Source organism: Schistocerca americana, chromosome 1 (genome assembly GCF_021461395.2).
Source record: "Schistocerca americana isolate TAMUIC-IGC-003095 chromosome 1, iqSchAmer2.1, whole genome shotgun sequence".
In the NCBI taxonomy this organism is placed as follows: domain Eukaryota; kingdom Metazoa; phylum Arthropoda; class Insecta; order Orthoptera; family Acrididae; genus Schistocerca; species Schistocerca americana.
Genome location: NC_060119.1, coordinates 834414397 through 834431724, shown reverse-complemented (window position 1 = coordinate 834431724; position 17328 = coordinate 834414397).

Here is a 17328-nt window from a genome sequence, read left to right as displayed (position 1 = left end):
TCAGGAGGACATCCAGCAACTAAATACCAAACCGAGTAACTGCTTACGCTATGGCCAGAAGTGGAATACGCGTTATTGACCTGCTCAATTTGTGAAACTCCTTGTCTTGAATATATCATCCAATATTTCTGAAATTATAATCATTTGTTTGTCTGCGCATGCACAGCATATCTACCGATTTCTGTCCCATTCGGTTAATTCCATCGTGGTGCTTCACTTTTTTCTTTTTTTTTTTTGAGTTGTGGAAGGGACAGTCAAATGAAAACGAGACAAATCGAAAAAGAGTAAGTAAACTGTTTATAATTTCAAAAGTTATCGCCATAACTATCAATACATTTATCCCCCTCTGGGTCAGTGTCTTCATGGAGAAATGTTTTCACACGGGAGTGCTCCTCTTCGTACGAAGCAAATCGAACGTCACGAGTATCTTCCTCCAGGGCTCCAAAAATATGGTAATCGCAATGGGAAGAGATCGGGCTGTGTGGAGGATGTGTAACGGCTTCTCAACGAAACTCTTGCAGCGAAGCCGAAACAATCTTCGCAACATGTTTATTTACTTTCTTTCCAGTTGTCTCGTTTTTATTTGACTGCCCCTTATATATAAATGACCTAGTGAGTAACATCGGAAGTTCCACGTGGTTTTTCGCAGATACTGTTGTGTACAAAGAAGTCACAACGCTAGAAAATAATAGCGAAATGCAGGAAGATCTGCGGGGCATCGACACTTGCTGCAGGTATTGACAGCTGAGCCTCGACACGAACCAATGTAACATTTTGCTTGTAAAAAGGCAGTAAGACCTGATATTGTATGATTTCACGATTGCAGAACAAAGATTGGAAGTAATCACATCCATGAAATGCCTGGGAGTATTTTTACGGAGCAATTTAAAGTGGAACAATCACAAAGATAATCGCAGGTAAGGCAGATGCCAGACAGATTCATTGGAAGAATGTTCAGGAAGTTACGTCCACCCACAACGGAGGCAGCTTACGAGACACTCTTTCGGCCATTACTTGAATATTGCTCGCCAGTTTGGGATCCGTACCAGATCGGTTTGATAGAGGATACAGAGACCATCCAAAGATAAACAGCACGTTTCGTTACAGTTCATTTGGTGAGCGCGAAAGCGTCACGCAGATGCTCTGTCAACTCTAGTGGCAGACTTACCGATTGAAGACAAAGTCTGAAAATGAGTCCGTGATCATATTTTTGGCACTTTTAGAGGTCCATCTTGATTACACTTAAGTGCACTTACTATGTACCTACATGTTCAGCATGTTACACTATGTCACCAATAGAAATGCCACAACATGAAAAATGCTTAATTCCCTGATAACTTAGTATTATTTTATTTTACATATGTACATGTTTTTCCTTTATGTATGCTCAGCTCAAAACACTCATAAGTGACAAAAAATGAGTGGAAAAAACATCTGCCGTCATAAATGTTTCTTCTTCACTACAATGTAAGCTGATGTAACGAACTTACAAGCAAAAGTAACGTAATAAATCTGAAGAAATGAAAACAAGCAAAGACAATCGACTTACTATGTACCTACATGTTTAGCTTAACGTTGATACATCAGAATACAGTATTTTATGATCTGAAGATAGCAGTAGCCGAAACGGTAATTGTGAAGTGTAAACATTTGTGTGATGAAGACGGACCTGTGTAATACTAGTGGCACGTGCTGCAAGAGAAGCGTTCTGCGTCACCGTGTGGTTTGTTGTTAAAATTCCGAGAGCTTGTGTTGCGAGGAGAGTCAACCAATGCATTGCCCCTCCTGCGTATACCTTGTGAAAAGACCACGGAGGTAAAAATAGAGAGGTTCGAACTCTCACAGAGGCTTACCACCTATCGATCTTCCCGGGGACCATTCACGGCTGGACTAAGAAATGGGAACCTGACGGTGGTACACTCTCCGCTACACAGCTTAAGGTGTCTTGTGGAGTTTAGACACGGATGTGGATGTAGTCATATATGGAAGTGAAACAATGACGAAGAACAGTTCAGGCAAGAAGAGAATAGAAGTTTTTGAAATACAGTGCTTCAAAAGAATGTTCACGATTAGATGGATGGAATGAATAACTAATGAATGGCACTGGATGAAATTCAGGAGAAACGTGCGTTAAGGTACAACCTGACTAAAACAAACGATCGCTTGATGGGACTTCCTGAAGCAAATTTGGTCATGGAAAAAAGTATGTGTGGGGAGAGGAGGGGGGGGGGGGATGAATGTTACCAGGGATAGCTTGGCTTCACGTAGCACGAAGATCCAACCGCATGTTGGCTGCAGCAGTTATGCACAGGCTCACACAGCATGGAGAACTGCATCAGACTAGTCTACGGATTGAAGACCACCATAGCAACAACGTTATGGTGAAATAAAGGCAGGCAAAGGTAATACAATTTTAAATCCAATTTTATTGTTTTAGGACAACACCTGGTCACTAGTGCTTTATTTAATGACTAGCAAAGGGGGTGGGGGGGTGGGGGGGGGCGTCTTTCGAATAACTTTCGGAACAAGTTAGAATTCCCACCATTGTAACAGTAAGTGTGAAATTATATCGGAGAATTGAGAGGTGTTCAGTATTTAACAGCATAAATTTAATTTGGAAATATTCATAAACCTTTTATCTATGGTAGCATCTGGGTTGAAACACACGAACACACAACGTAAAAAGAACTATCTTTTTGTGGGACTTGCGTCTCTTCTGAATGAATAATCTCATTATGCTGGGCACATTTCAAATGTAGCTTCAAATGCCCATATGACGCTTGAGTGATACTGGTTGCTAGGGAGAAACTCAGTCATTTTCCGAGACAAAAAGATCCATAGAGTTTGGTGAAATGGTCGTGGGTCACAGTACATAACATTGAAAATGCTGGTAATTCGTACATCTTTTAGTGCCGTGTCGACGGTAAAGTCTAACTGATGTCCATGGATGTTCGTCTTGAGAGCTGTCATCAGAGTATCATTATTTGTTGTGGAGATTGGCTAGTACGACGAAAGTACGACGGCAGTGGGTGTAGTAGGGATTTGGTTTAAAAGGCTTTGATTTCTTTAAATACCGTGCCCAGAACAAACTGATCCGTCATAGCTCTACTCCTAAAAGACTAGTGCAGCATGCTCTGAGTATAAACCAGGCAGGTCATGGTAAGCGCACGCGCGCGTCTGTTTGTGTTTTTGTGTGTGTGTGTGTTTGTGCGTAGTATTGGCAGTAACCAGTGACGTGATGCAAATAAATAGTGTAACAATTTACTGTTTGTAAGAATTAATTATTTTTTTAGAAAATTGTCTCTTTTCGATTAAGATGACATGTCCGATACCATTCTTTTGAACGGTCTATGGGTGAATAAACGAAGTAATTAACCCCGATGAGACGCGTTAAACAGGCCACCAGAGGAGCATGACTACTTTTAGGCACACAGGTAAACTTCAGACAAATACCGCTACGAGTGAAAAGGCACATAATGTGGCTTTGTGTACGAAGTATTTTATAGCTTCCAAATACGAGTATTTGATATGACAAATACAGTGATATAACTATTTCACCGATCTGAAAAGAAACTAAAATGCATTTATAATTAGTATTTCTGTTGTTCCCCCGTGAACCATGGACCTTGCGGTTGATGGGAAGGCTTGCGTGCCTCAGCGATACAGATGGCCGTACCGTAGATGCAACCACAGCGGAGGGGTATCTGTTGAGAGGCCAGACAAACGTGTGGTTCCTGAAGAGGGGCAGCAGCCTTTTCAGTAGTTGCAGGGGCAACAGTCTGGATGATTGACTGACCTGGCCTTGTAACACTAACCAAAACGGCCTTGCTGTGCTGGTGCTGCGAAAGGCTGAAAGCAAGGGGAAACTACAGCCGTAATTTTTCCCGAGGGCATGCAGCTTTACTGCATGGTTATATGATGGCGTCCTCTTGGGTAAAATATTCCGGAGGTAAAATAGTCCCCCATTCGGATCTCCGGGCGGGGACTACTCAAGAGGACGTCGTTATCAGGAGAAAGAAAACTGGCGTTCTACGGATCGGAGCGTGGAATGTCAGATCCCTTAATCGGGCAGTGTGACATATATATAGGGTGTTACAAAAAGGTACTGCCCAACTTTCACGAAACATTCCTCACACACAAAGAAAGAAAATATGTTATGTGGACATGTGTCCGGAAACGCTTACTTTCCATGCTAGAGCTCATTTTATTACTTCTCTTCAAATCACATTAATCATGGAATGGAAACACACAGCAACAGAACGTGCCAGCGTGACTTCAAACACTTTGTTACAGGAAATGTTCAAAATGTCCTCCGTTAGCGAGGATACATGCATCCACCCTCCGTCGCATGGAATCCCTGATGCGCTGATGCAGCCCTGGAGAATGGCGTATTGTATCACAGACGTCCACAATACGAGCACGAAGAGTCTCTACATTTGATACCGTTGTTGTGTAGACAAGAGCTTTCAAATGCTCCCATAAATGAAAGTCAAGAGGGTTGAGGTCAGAAGAGCGTGGAGGCCATGGAATTGGTCCGCCTATACCAATCCATCGGTCACCGAATCTGTTGTTCTGAAGAGTACGAACACTTCGACTGAAATGTGCAGGAGCTCCATCGTGCATGAACCACATGTTGTGTCGTACTTGTAAAGGCACATGTTCTAGCAGCGCTGGTAGAGTATCCCATATGAAATCATGGCGGTGAATCGAGGAAGTACAGTACATACCGACGAAACTAAAATGAGCTCTAACGTGGAAATTAAGCGTTTTCGGACACATGTCCACATAACATCTTTTCTTTATTTGTGTGTGAGGAATGTTTCCTGAAAGTTTGGCCGTACCTTTTTGTAACACCCTGTATATTTTCGGTGCCTACAGTGTCACGTCTTTCAGTGTCACACAAATTTTAATTTTTAAAGGGGATCACTTAAGACTATTTCCATGGGTTCGTCCCTCAAATTTCAGCCTCATATCACAAAATTGTCGTCTGATGTAGTACAAACTGAAAATATAAATTCCTTTTAAAGCACAGTTTCGTATATATATTATAAACCTTATAACTGTGTCACAGAACAAATCCTACATCGAGAATACTTTACACAAGTTTAAGGGAAGAAATGCTTCCTGTAATTATTACAGTATTTAAAGAACATCAAAATATGAACAGGCTGAAATGAACAAACAGTACATGAGACTATGTTAATCAAATCAACTGTAAGAAGTTAAGGAGCATATTATTAGCAAAATGAGAAACATGCAAAAGTGAAATGCCAAAATGAGCACTTCTCATTTGGGAGTAAATCAAAACATTCAGAATGGCCGAAAGAGAGGACAATAACATGAGCCATTAACTAATAAGAGCTAAGCGACTAAGCAAACAAGAGAATAGGCAAAAATGAGATGCCAAAAAATGAGATCTGGCCGAACTCCATCGGCAAGATAGATACGAAGACCACGTCTACTACAGTAGTAAAAGTTTATATGCCAACTAGTTCTACAGCTGAAGAAGAAATTGATGAACTGTATGATGAGATAAAAGAAATTATTCAGGTAGTTAAGGGAGACGAAAATTTAATAGTAATGGGTGACTGGAATTCGAGAGTAGGAAAAGGGAGAGATGGAAACATAGTAGGTGGTGGTGGTTAGAGTTTAACGTCCCGTCGACAACGAGGTCATTAGAGACGGAGCGCAAGCTCGGGTTAGGGAAGGAGTGGGAAGGAAATCGGCCGTTCCATTTCGAAGGAACCATCCCGGCATTTGCCTGAAACGATTTAGGGAAATCACGGAAAACCTAAATCAGGATGGCTGGAGACGGGATTGAACCGTCGTCCTCCCGAATTCGAGTCCAGTGTGCTAACCACTGCGCCGAAACATAGTAGGTGAATATGAATTGGGGGTAAGAAATGAAAGAGGAAGCTGTCTGGTAGAATTTTGCACAGAGCATAGCTTAATCATAGCTAACACTTGGTTCAAGAATCATAAAAGAAGATTGTATACAGGGAAGAAGCCTGGAGATGCTGACAGGTTTCAGATAGATTATATAATGGTAAGACAGTGATTTAGGAACCAGGTTTTAAATTGTAGGACATTTCCAGGGGCAGATGTGGTCTCTGACCACTATCTATTGGTTATGAACTGTAGATTAACACTGAAGAAACTGCAAAAAGGTGGGAATTTAAGGAGATGGGACCTGGATAAACTGACTAAACCACAGGTTGTACAGAGTTTCAGGGAGAGCATAAGGAAACAATTGACAGAAATGGGGGAAAGAAGTACAGTAGAAGAAGAATGGGTAACTTTGAGGGATGAAGTAGTGAAGGCAGCAGAGGATCAAGTAGGTAAAAAGACGAGGGCTAGTAGAAATCCTAGGGTAACAGAAGAAATATTGAATTTAACTGATGAAAGGAGAAAATATAAAAATGCAGTAAATGAAGCAGGCAAAAAGGAATACAAACGTCTCAAAAATGAGATCGACAGGAAGTGCAAAACGGCTAAGCAGGTATTGCCAGAGAGACAAATGTAAGGATGTAGAGGCTTATCTCACTAGGGTTTAAGATATATACTGCCTACAGGAAAATTAGAGAGACCTTTGGAGAAAAGAGACCCACTTGTATGAATATCAAGAGCTCAGATGGAAACCCAGATCTAAGCAAAGAAGGGAAAGCAGAAAGGTGGAAGGGTATATAGAGGGTATATACAAGGGCGATGTACTTGAGGACAATATTATGGAAATGGAAGAGGATGAAGATGAAATGAGAGAGACGATACTACGTGAAGAGTTTGACAGAGCACTGAAAGACCTGATTCGAAACAAGGCCCCGCGAGTAGAAAACATTCTATTAGAACTACTGACGGCCTTGGGAGAGTCAGTCCTGACAAAACTCTACCATCTGGTGAGCAAGATGTATGAGACAGGCAAAATACGCTCAGACTTCAAGAAGAATATATTAATTCAAATACCAAAGAAAGCAAGTGTTGACAGATGTGAAAATTACCGAACTATCTGTTTAATAAGTCACAGCTGCAAAATACTAACACGAATTCTTTACAGACGAATGGAAAAGCTGTTAGAAGCCGACCTCGGGGAAGATCAGTTTGGATTCCTTGAAATGTTGGAACACGTGAGGCAATACTAACCTTACGACTTATCTTAGAAGAAAGATTAAGGAAAGGCAAACCTACATTTCTAGCATTTGTAAACTTAGAGAAAGCTTTTGACAATGTTGACTGGAATACTCTCTTTCAAAATCTAAAGGTGGCAGGGGTGAAATACAGTGAGCGAAAGGCTATTTACAATTTTTACAGAAACCAGATGGCAGTTATAAGAGTCGAGGGACATGAAAGGGAAGCAGTGGTTGGGAAAGGAGTGAGACAGGGTTGTAGCCTCCCCCGATGTTATTCAATCTGTATATTGAGCAAGCAGTGAAGGAAACAAAAGAAAAATTCGGAGTAGGTATTAAAATCTATGGAGAAGAAATAAAAACTTTGAGGTTCGCCGATGACATTGTAATTCTGTCAGAGATAGCAAAGGACTTGGAAGAGCAGTTGAACGGAATGGACAGTGTCGTGAAAGGAGGGTATAAGATGAACATCAACAAAAGCAAAACGAGGATAGTGGAATGTAGTCGAATTAAGTGGGGTGATGCTGAGGGAATTGAATTAGGAAAGACACTTAAAGTAGTAAAGGAGTTTTGCTATTTGGGGAGCAAAATAAATGATGGTCCAAGTAAAGAAGATATAAAATGTAGACTGGCAATGGCAAGGAAAGCGTTCCTGAAGAAGAGAAGTGTGTTGACATCGAGTATAGATTTACGTGTCAGGAAGTCGTTTCTGGAAGTATTTGTATGGAGTGTAGCCATGTGTGGAAGTGAAACATGGACGATAAATAGTTTGGACAAGAAGAGAATAGAAGCTTTCGAAATGTGGTGCTACAGAAGAATGCTGAAGATCAGATGGGTGTATCACATAACTAATGAGGAGGTATTGAATAGAATTGGGGAGAAGAGAAATTTGTGGCACAACTTGACAAGAAGAAGGGACCGGTTGGTAGGACATGTTCTGAGGCATCAAGAGATCACAAATTTAGCATTGGAGGGCAGCGTGGAGGGTAAACATCGTAGAGGGAGACCAAGAGATGAATACACTACACAGATACAGAAGGATGTAGGTTGCAGTAGGTACTGGGAGCTGAAGAATCTTGAACAGGATAGAGTAGCATGGAGAGCTGCATCAAACCACTCTCTGGACTGAAGACCACAACAACAACATTTCTGTTGTGTTCTGACGTCCCACCCAGACCTTTACCCTGCTCTCATAGGAAAAACGAGTTGCCGATATACACATCCATCATCAGTTGCGTGTCGCCCTTCGTAGGATTTGAATGTAGTGCTTAGGAATCACTGTCCATGTAGATCAGTTTTGTTGCATGCTGTGTCGACATTAATTTACGGTATTTTGTCCCTATAAAATTTAGATTGAGAGATCATTAATATCTTGGAAATATTATTAGATATACAGTGGTTTTTAAAAAATTAAGATGAGTTGGCAGTGTATCAGTTTATGAAGGATGCAATTAAAAGCGTGCCCAGAGGACGAGGGCGATTACCAATAACGCAAACGCAGAAGTTCCTTAACATTTACAAATCAGGGCATCACGAATGGTCACAGGTTTGTTTGATCCATGGGAGACCGTCACGGAGACGCTGAAAGACTTTTGAAGATAGAAGCACCTCGTGGGGTTATGCTACAACCCCCTACGTTTCGCTCCCATTGGAATCGCGAAGACAACATTAGACTAATTATAGCATGCACAGAGGCGTTTAACCAATCATTCTTCTTGCGCTCTGTACGTGAATCGAACGAGCAAAAGCCCTAATAACAGGTACAGTGGAAGTATTCTTTGCCATTCTTTTCACTCTGATTTGCACGATGTAGAAGTAGTTGCAGATGTAGAATCATTGCAGCAAAGCAAAGAGCGCTTAGTATCGCTCAAAGAAGTGTTCTGCGCATTTTTCATAGACATAAATGCCACTCTTTCCATATCTCGCTACACAGCTAAACGACAGTGATTTTTGACTTTTTTGGATGACTGTAAATGAGCCACCTGGCACAGCTAATACTTTCTGGAGAACATGTATATGAATTTCGCAGTAGCTCGCAACAAACCTGATCTAAGTTGGCACTGGTTCCTCTTCACTTCATCCAAATCCTCCAGAAAAAAAAAGTTCAAATGTGTGTGATTTCCTAACGGAACAAACTGCTGAGGTCATCGGCTCCTTAAACTTACACACTATTTAAACTTAGGCTAAAAACAGCACACACATCCATGCCCGAGGGAGGACTCCTACCTCTGGCAGGAGGGGCTGCGCAATCCGTGACATGGCGCCCCTAACCGCACGGCCACTCCGCTCAGGCAATCCGTCGGAGGGCAGTACAAAACTGATCAGAGATTTCCCATATCGTCGAATCTTGTTTCATCTGTCAGTGATATTAACTACTGGGTGGGCGTTGTTGACCCGCCACAAGAATAAAAGAGCTTGTGTTCCGTAATCTCGTTTCTTAACCACGAAATGGTTATTTCACTGTATTTGTCATACCTAGAAAAGACGATTTTGAACAAAACATAAGTATTGTTTCTTTTAAAAGAGTAAGTTTATTACTATATTTTCTTTGGTTATTTGTTGTTTTTTCATTTATTCCGTGTATTTTATGTGACATATGTGAACTTATGTATAAAATACTTTACACGTATATTTTGTACTGTATGAGCGCGATGCGCAGTAAAATTAATATCTGTGTGAAACCAGAGGGACAGACAGTTTAAGGAAGTGGGAGAAAAAAAAAAGTTGGCGAAAGATTTTCTGGACATCGAACGTATGAAACGAGGATTTGAACGATTCAAAAACCAACTACTAGTGAAAAAGGCGTGTAAAGATGAAAAACGTGTGATTCCAAGTGATTAAAATTAAGATTCTGTCAGCAATTTATAAGCATAGAGGAGATGACCTGTGAGCTGAAGACAACGGAAGACTCGGTTTTTACGATGAGGAATGATTGATTACCAAATTTTTGGACCCAGAGACATCTAATTGCTTTATCTGTCTCTTCTATTTAATAAAATACGACTCTCCTGCGGTTATATATCGGATGTTGCGATCAGATATTGAAAATCGTTGATTATGAGTCAAAGGCAAATATTACTCTCGCCTGGTTACTCCTCATGTTACTGTGACTTTCTTTGCACTTTTCTGAATAGCTATTTGATTCAAGCCAATTTGGTACCCCAGAATGAAATAAATCAATTTAGTGCATATTCGCGAAAAATCAAGAAATGTGCCACTCCATCTTCGATCAGCTTGCAGCTTCACTCTCCTACGTCATACGTCACCAGGTAGGAAGATTTTTTTGCGTATATCTTTGGACATCGAAAAGCACTGACAGCAAAAGTGAACAGAATAAAATAGTCACGTGCAGATAAGACACAAAGTACAGTTTAAAGATGTCCTCTTCTTGTCTAGGAGAAACAAACAGTCGTTTAGAAGCAAACTCGCAACCGAAATTAACTGAGCGGATGATATATTTAAATATATTTCCTGGAGCGCAGTAGCTTTAAAATATCTATTTTAAAACCAGTGCTAAACTAATTAACCGCATGCAATACTACGATTGTAGTTAGCAAGAACTGTCATTGTGTATGCAGTTTTATCACCGAAGTAGATTTAAGTAGAGGAAGAATATCGATAAGGAAGTGAGAAAGTAAAACCACTGATGCAGTTGTAATTTGTCTGCCATATCTACTCTACCGCTTCGCCTTTTCACAAATAGCTAATACCATCGCATGGGCTACTTCAAATGTCACTGAAGGTGGTTGAGCTACTCCGTGGCTCCATTTTGCGTGCCACATTCTACAAGTTAGCGTGTTTTTCTGGTGATCTTTTAATATCGCAATTCACATGTTTATGATTATGAAATATTTTTTTCTTCTTTTCTGGACAACACAGTTTTTCAAAGTTCAATGTTTTGTGTCGTATAAAACCACTACAGTATGTTGTTTTGGTTTGCAGAAATTCATTATTCTGGGCAATGCCACGGTGGGATGCATAAAGCAGTTTACACACAGCCAGAGAACGAGTTGTTTTTCCAATATATTTTAAAGAATTACAAAACAAGTATCGTAAGCTGCTCTCGTACACAAAGTAGTTGTACTTTCGCTGGGGTCAGTGGTAGCAGCGTGTCGCTCGAACAAGTAGCTGCGAGACAAGCGCTAAGCACAAAGTTTAGCGGACGTAATTACATTGGCACACTTGTGAGACTCGAGTTGCTGCGACGAACTACGCGCTGGTAAGAGGTCTCCATAACAACATTAAATTTGGTAGCCGTTCGCGCCGAGCCTCGTGACTGGCGCAGCTGTGGTGGCGACCATGGGACACTGTCGTGGACTCGTGCCAATTTTAATTGGCTCATCTGCTGTTTTGTTTTCCCTGCAGTATTCTTTCAAGTTCTCGCTGCGTCTAGTTTCTCTGTCTTCAGATCACATCTTCTCTCAGACTGCTTGCACCTCTTTCATGTTTTGAATTTATAAATGATTTTTAATTGCTCGGCCCCAGCTTGATGTTCATTTGTTGTCACAAAACATTTGAAGATCTGTTTCGTTAGCCTATTGTTCATTCTGTGTAACGTCAAAAAAATATCAGTCTTCTACTTATCTTTATCGTTTATGTTATTTTTCTATGTTTATAGATTTAATCATGGTTTCTTAATTTGCTGCATTATGTGCATCTTATTGGATTCGTAATTGTCTTCATAATTCTCCTGTCCAACACATTTCGTCAGTGTTGGTCACCCACTTGCGTTGATGCGGTCTGCTTTCACTAATGCGTCGTGATGGGTTATTTTCGCGTTTATACACATGCTTCTTCACTAATGCGTCTTGCTGTGTTATTTTTGAACTTATACACATGCGACTTTTTATTGTAAATGTTCTTCTTTATTCGATACCCGTCTTCCATTTTGTTCATCTTATGAGAGATTTTTCTAATTTTCTTTAGTTACGTCTCTTAATACTTGAACCTTTTGATCTTTTCTGCCTCACCAATGTTTGTTCCTGAAGTAACTTCGTTTATATGATATTTTATTGGACTGTGGCTTTAAATCTGTATCTATAAGCTTAATTTGACGTAATTATGTCTTATATCAGGGTCGTTCTCATTGTCTGAAACTGTGAATGTTCTTGAAAAATATCCAAAACGTAATTTACACAGTTTTGACCAGCGAAAAAACTAATGATGGTGAATATTAATTTGATGGAACATCTCTTGATCATCAGTGGGGAGAAACTGATTTCCTTACATTCAATAAACATTATTTACCTTACTTATTTATCATTGCTTCATAACGCACATTAAGAATTTGAAAATCAGAGCGCATATTGTTAGATCATTATGAAAATTTTGTCAGTTACATAAGTGTGACATATCACATTTTCAGTGCACGAGTTTCATTCGTGCTGCGTAAATTATTGATTAACCTATTAACAATGTTGTCCAACTGCGCTGACGATACTAACATTTCCATTTATTTGCCTTCCTATGTTTCATTTGAATTCAGTTGTGTGAGACTGCATAATTCTATTAAAATTTTCATGTTTATTTTTATGTTAGCGTGCGCTTTCCATTCTGATTAGGTTTCATACTTCGGAAAGAACCGTCTTAAATTCGTTCTGTCAGGCGTACTACTACAGTCAGTGCCATTAGTCTATCGGCGTGGGAAGTTTATCGACCCTGTAGGCAATTCACCCCGCAATGACGCTACATGCTTGTCTCCATGCGCTCTAGAAATATCGGAACATATTTTCACAGTATGTGAAACAAAATCTTGCGTAATCACTCGTTCTGTTGAACATCCAGTATTACGATGTAGCCAAACTCTGCACGAGTAGTGAAAACTCTTAGAACTGATCATGAATGCTTGTGCGTGTTACATATGCTGCACCACGTCAGTACAGTTTGGATGGCTGTGTCTGGAAATGTTACATGACTACCACACACTACATCTGCATAATCAGCTCTTTAATGTGCATGCACCCCAGTATCTCATATCACAGAGCCAGTGCCTTCCATCTCACCACAATAACACAAGGTCTCACTTATCTGGTATCGTACCTGTTCCCATCCACGACACAAAAACATTCACAATTACTTTTCCAATGCTACTGTCTGCCTCTGGAACAAGCTACGCTGCAGTATGTACACAACTTAGTGACCTTTTGTCTTTAAGAAAAAATTAAAGCACTTTCTTTTATCAGCTTGTATAATTTTTCCCTAAAATATTAAGATGCACTGCTTGACAAAAAAAAAAAAAATTGGAGCACCCTGAAGACATGACCAGATATGTAACTTCATAGTGGTATACAATATTGGTGGTATGTAAATGACTAAGAGTTTTAATTCCCTCTAACAGGCAGAACGGCCACCAGAGTGAATTAGTTTTGTTCGCTTTTGGTGTTGTTACCGGCGTAGCAGGATATATAAGAGGCTTGAGCAGCTTCAGATGAGTGGGCAATCTGAAAGATGCGGAGATGCCACGCACTCGTGTGATACAGCATCTCCAGAACCTGACAAGAGTTTGAAAGGGGGCCCATTGCGGGTCTCCATTTGGCTGGCTGGTTGAATCATGCAGTATCCACATGGTGGGGCATTTGTGTGTGATAGTGGCCCGATGTTTGACTGTGTGGGAACTTGAGGACAGGAAAATGAGTCGTCAAGTTTCCACTTGACCACTTTTGACCACCACAAAGGAGCATCTCCTTACTGTGCACCAGCTACGGTCGCAGGTTCGAATCCTGCCTCGGGCATGGGTGTGTGTGATGTCCTTAGGTTAGTTAGGTTTAAGTAGTTCTAAGTTCTAGGGGACTTACGACCTAAGATGTTGAGTTCCATAGTGCTCAGAGCCATTCGAACAATTTGAATTTGAGCCCTTCACATTTACGTCTCCAATTCTGGAGGAAGCAATGGACTCCGTTCAACGTTCTGTTTCATACTGCACCCTTGGTGGGAGACTAGCAGCAGCCACAGTAATGAATTGCATCCCATGTTCAGGGTGCAGTTAAGACCACAACACAAACGGCTGCGTTTGAAGTGTTTCCGTGACTCGGACACGGGGATTGCTGTTGAAGGCGTCGCATCGTGTTCAGCGATGAATCGCGGTTCTGCATTAGCACAGATGACTGCCCAGAACATGCTCTGTGGATGACCGTCATTGGCAATCTGGAGAGACCCACATTCTTCCAGTGTTTTGGAATGGCACTGGGGCCGTGGCGTTGGGACCGACGGGTATTACTCCAGGTCACGGATGATAGTGACTGAGGGACTGCACAACGGTACATCACAGACATCCGTGTCGTCATGTGCTACTTCTCATGCGACAGTACAATGGTGCCATTCTTCAACAGGAAAAGACTCGTCCACACATTGCACGTGTCTCTGACCTGTGTGCGTGATGCTGAGGTTCTGCTGCAGCCAGCAGGATTCTCAGATCTGACTCCAATAGAACATATGTGGGGCCATTTCGGACGTCGCCGGCCGGTGTGTTCGAGCGGTTCTAGGCGCTTCAGTGTGGAACCGCGCGACCGCTACGGTCGCAAGTTCGAATCCTGCCTCTGGCATGGATGTGTGTGATGTCCTTAGTTAGTTAGGTTTAAGTAGTTCTAAGTTCTACGGGACTGATGACCTCAGATGTTAAGTCCCATAGTGCTCAGAGCCATTTGAATTTCGGACGTCAACTTCTTCCCGGTGCCAGTATACGGAATATTAAGGACCAATTACAACAGTATGGAGCAGCTCATCTCAGAAGAGGTTGTATCGGATTTGTAGCTCATTACCGAACCGAATTAGTAGATGCATCCAGGCCTGAGGTGTTGCAACGTCGTACCGTTAAATGGGCTCATACTGCCAAGTTCTGTGTAAAGTTGACGCGATTTTGTAAAATATGTAGAATGTCAACTTATTTGTAGGAGAGGACCCAGTAGCCCAAATCTTGTCAGGTATATATTAATTTGCTATCAAAAACATAAATATCAGAAGTAGTCTCGTGGGTAATGAAGTATTTTTTAATCCCATACACATTAAAAATACGAAAGTTTGTATGTTGCTTCTTGACACTGAAGTGGCTGGATGGATTTTGAAGAAATTTGGAATGGAATTAGCTTATACAGCGAATTAACATACAGGCTACTTTTTAAAGCGTTTAGTACAAGATATTTATTAATTTGAAGAGTACACTCTTACTCTTAAAAGAAGCTATTTATTATTTTGAACTGTATGGGTTGCGCATCAAAGTACCCTACTCACGATGTACAGGGGGATTATTCTATCTAGACTGGACTACGGTTTTATGCTGTATCACAAGAGTTACCTCTCCAAATTAAATACTCTTTAGTTCGGGACCATTCGTACTCGCCTTGGAGCCATACTATGATAATCAAAGCAGGAGCCAAAGCACGTATCTCCAACTGCTGGCGTAATGGATAAGGTCCTTGTTTCTGCAGTCGAAAGCTGTAGGTTTGCATCGCGTCACACGCAAGTAATGTTTTTTTCATGCTAGAGTTGTTTAATTCTGGAACTTTCTTAGGAATGTAATGCAAGTATGTTGTGCAATATTCGATGCTATGTGCGTTTCCATCTGATTACAGAACGAAGGATGATATAAATATTTAGCGATATCCGAATGTGTGGATAGGCAGGAACTCTTAAGAGTACAGCTTAAACTGCTGTGAGTCAATCGAGGAGCAACAACATTCACACTTTTCCTTGTCGCAGATCTTGCGGTCGTTGATATTGTGCGTGACATCAAAATGACGCCATGTTTGCAGGAAGTGGTACCCTAACAGCATCGTATTTGTGAAAATGTATTTATTTTTTAATATGCCTATAGACTCCTCGAAGTGTTTAATCCGTACTTCTATACAAGTCCGTCGCATTTTAGCCGTTGATCGTCGAGCGTATCTGTAGCTTCTGAGACGCTGCAAGACTTTCGACTGTGTCATTTCATTTCAATGCTGTAGGACAGAGAGAAGTCGTGCCCTTACATGTAGGTCGTAGTAGACTTTTAGTGAGACTGGATTTGGTCATGCGAGCGTATCCACTGGTTAGTGGCACATACGTGAGTGGTGTACCGAACTAGAAATTGCTTATTTTCTTTCTTCGTCGATTTAGTATGTTTCTTACTCCTTCGTACAGAAGCGACTGGACGAAAGTGGATGAACTTTTGAATGCGCTGAATTAACAAAGGCTACCTTTTCTTAAAAAAAAAATCGTTGTTCCGTTGGGATGTCAACGTGACTGCTGTTCCCATGGGGTTGGTAAAGTGACTAAAAAGTCATTCATGAAAGTTGACTAACAAATGAATGCATTAAGTTAAGCGTAGGGATTAGATTTAACTGTTTTGACAAGTGGGGGAAGTACGTTCATAAATCTAGGACAGCAGGAATATACCTGCAGTCGTTACTAAATTCCGTAATATTGTAAAGTATGCACAAAAAAATGTTTCGCAGCGCTTAGAATGTTTTGGAAGTGTATTGGGTTGTATTATTATCGGGAACACAATAAATAAGAGTCAGTGACATACGGTAAAAGTGGCAGGTATTCATCTGGGCACACGATGTTTTTCGCACGAACAGCTATACGTTGGTTGCTCGCGTGTATCGAGAGCCAGAAATTTGTACATATACGCAGGGAACAAGCAGTCTCGGAACGTTATTTACAGGGACGTTTTACGGAAGATTTCTAGCTCTCCATACACACCAAGACAATTATGATCTTTTCCATGTTAGGCACGTCGCAAACTCACTCTCTTGACATTTTGTAATTCACTACTGGGTCACGCAAAAAATGTTTCCTTACGTAAACGAGTTAGTTGTGAGTGGCATTTATTTTGTCAGCTTCTCCCATGAGGGCGTTTTTTTCCGATGTCGTGCGTTTTGCTGGGTCGCAAGTGACTTGCGCCTCAATCCCTCCAAGAGAACTTTTGTGGTGGTGCATACGCATGAATAGTGAGTTTCGGCGTTGAAATTTCTTTACAAAAAACTATTTAACAGCGGTAACCCTGCGGGGCGTAGCTAGTAAGCAATAATTCTGGTTCTTTAAAAGAGCGTGGTACTACGGATCGAAGCAAGATTTACAACTATTGCCGTAACTGATAGAATTAATTCACTTGGTGGTTAGGTGGATGGAGGTTCAGAGGATACAGCGGCAGCGAGGGACGATAAGGTACGGCGTCTGCACCAACATCGGTCAGAGACGAGGAATTTTTTGTTGGGCTTCTAGTCTAGCG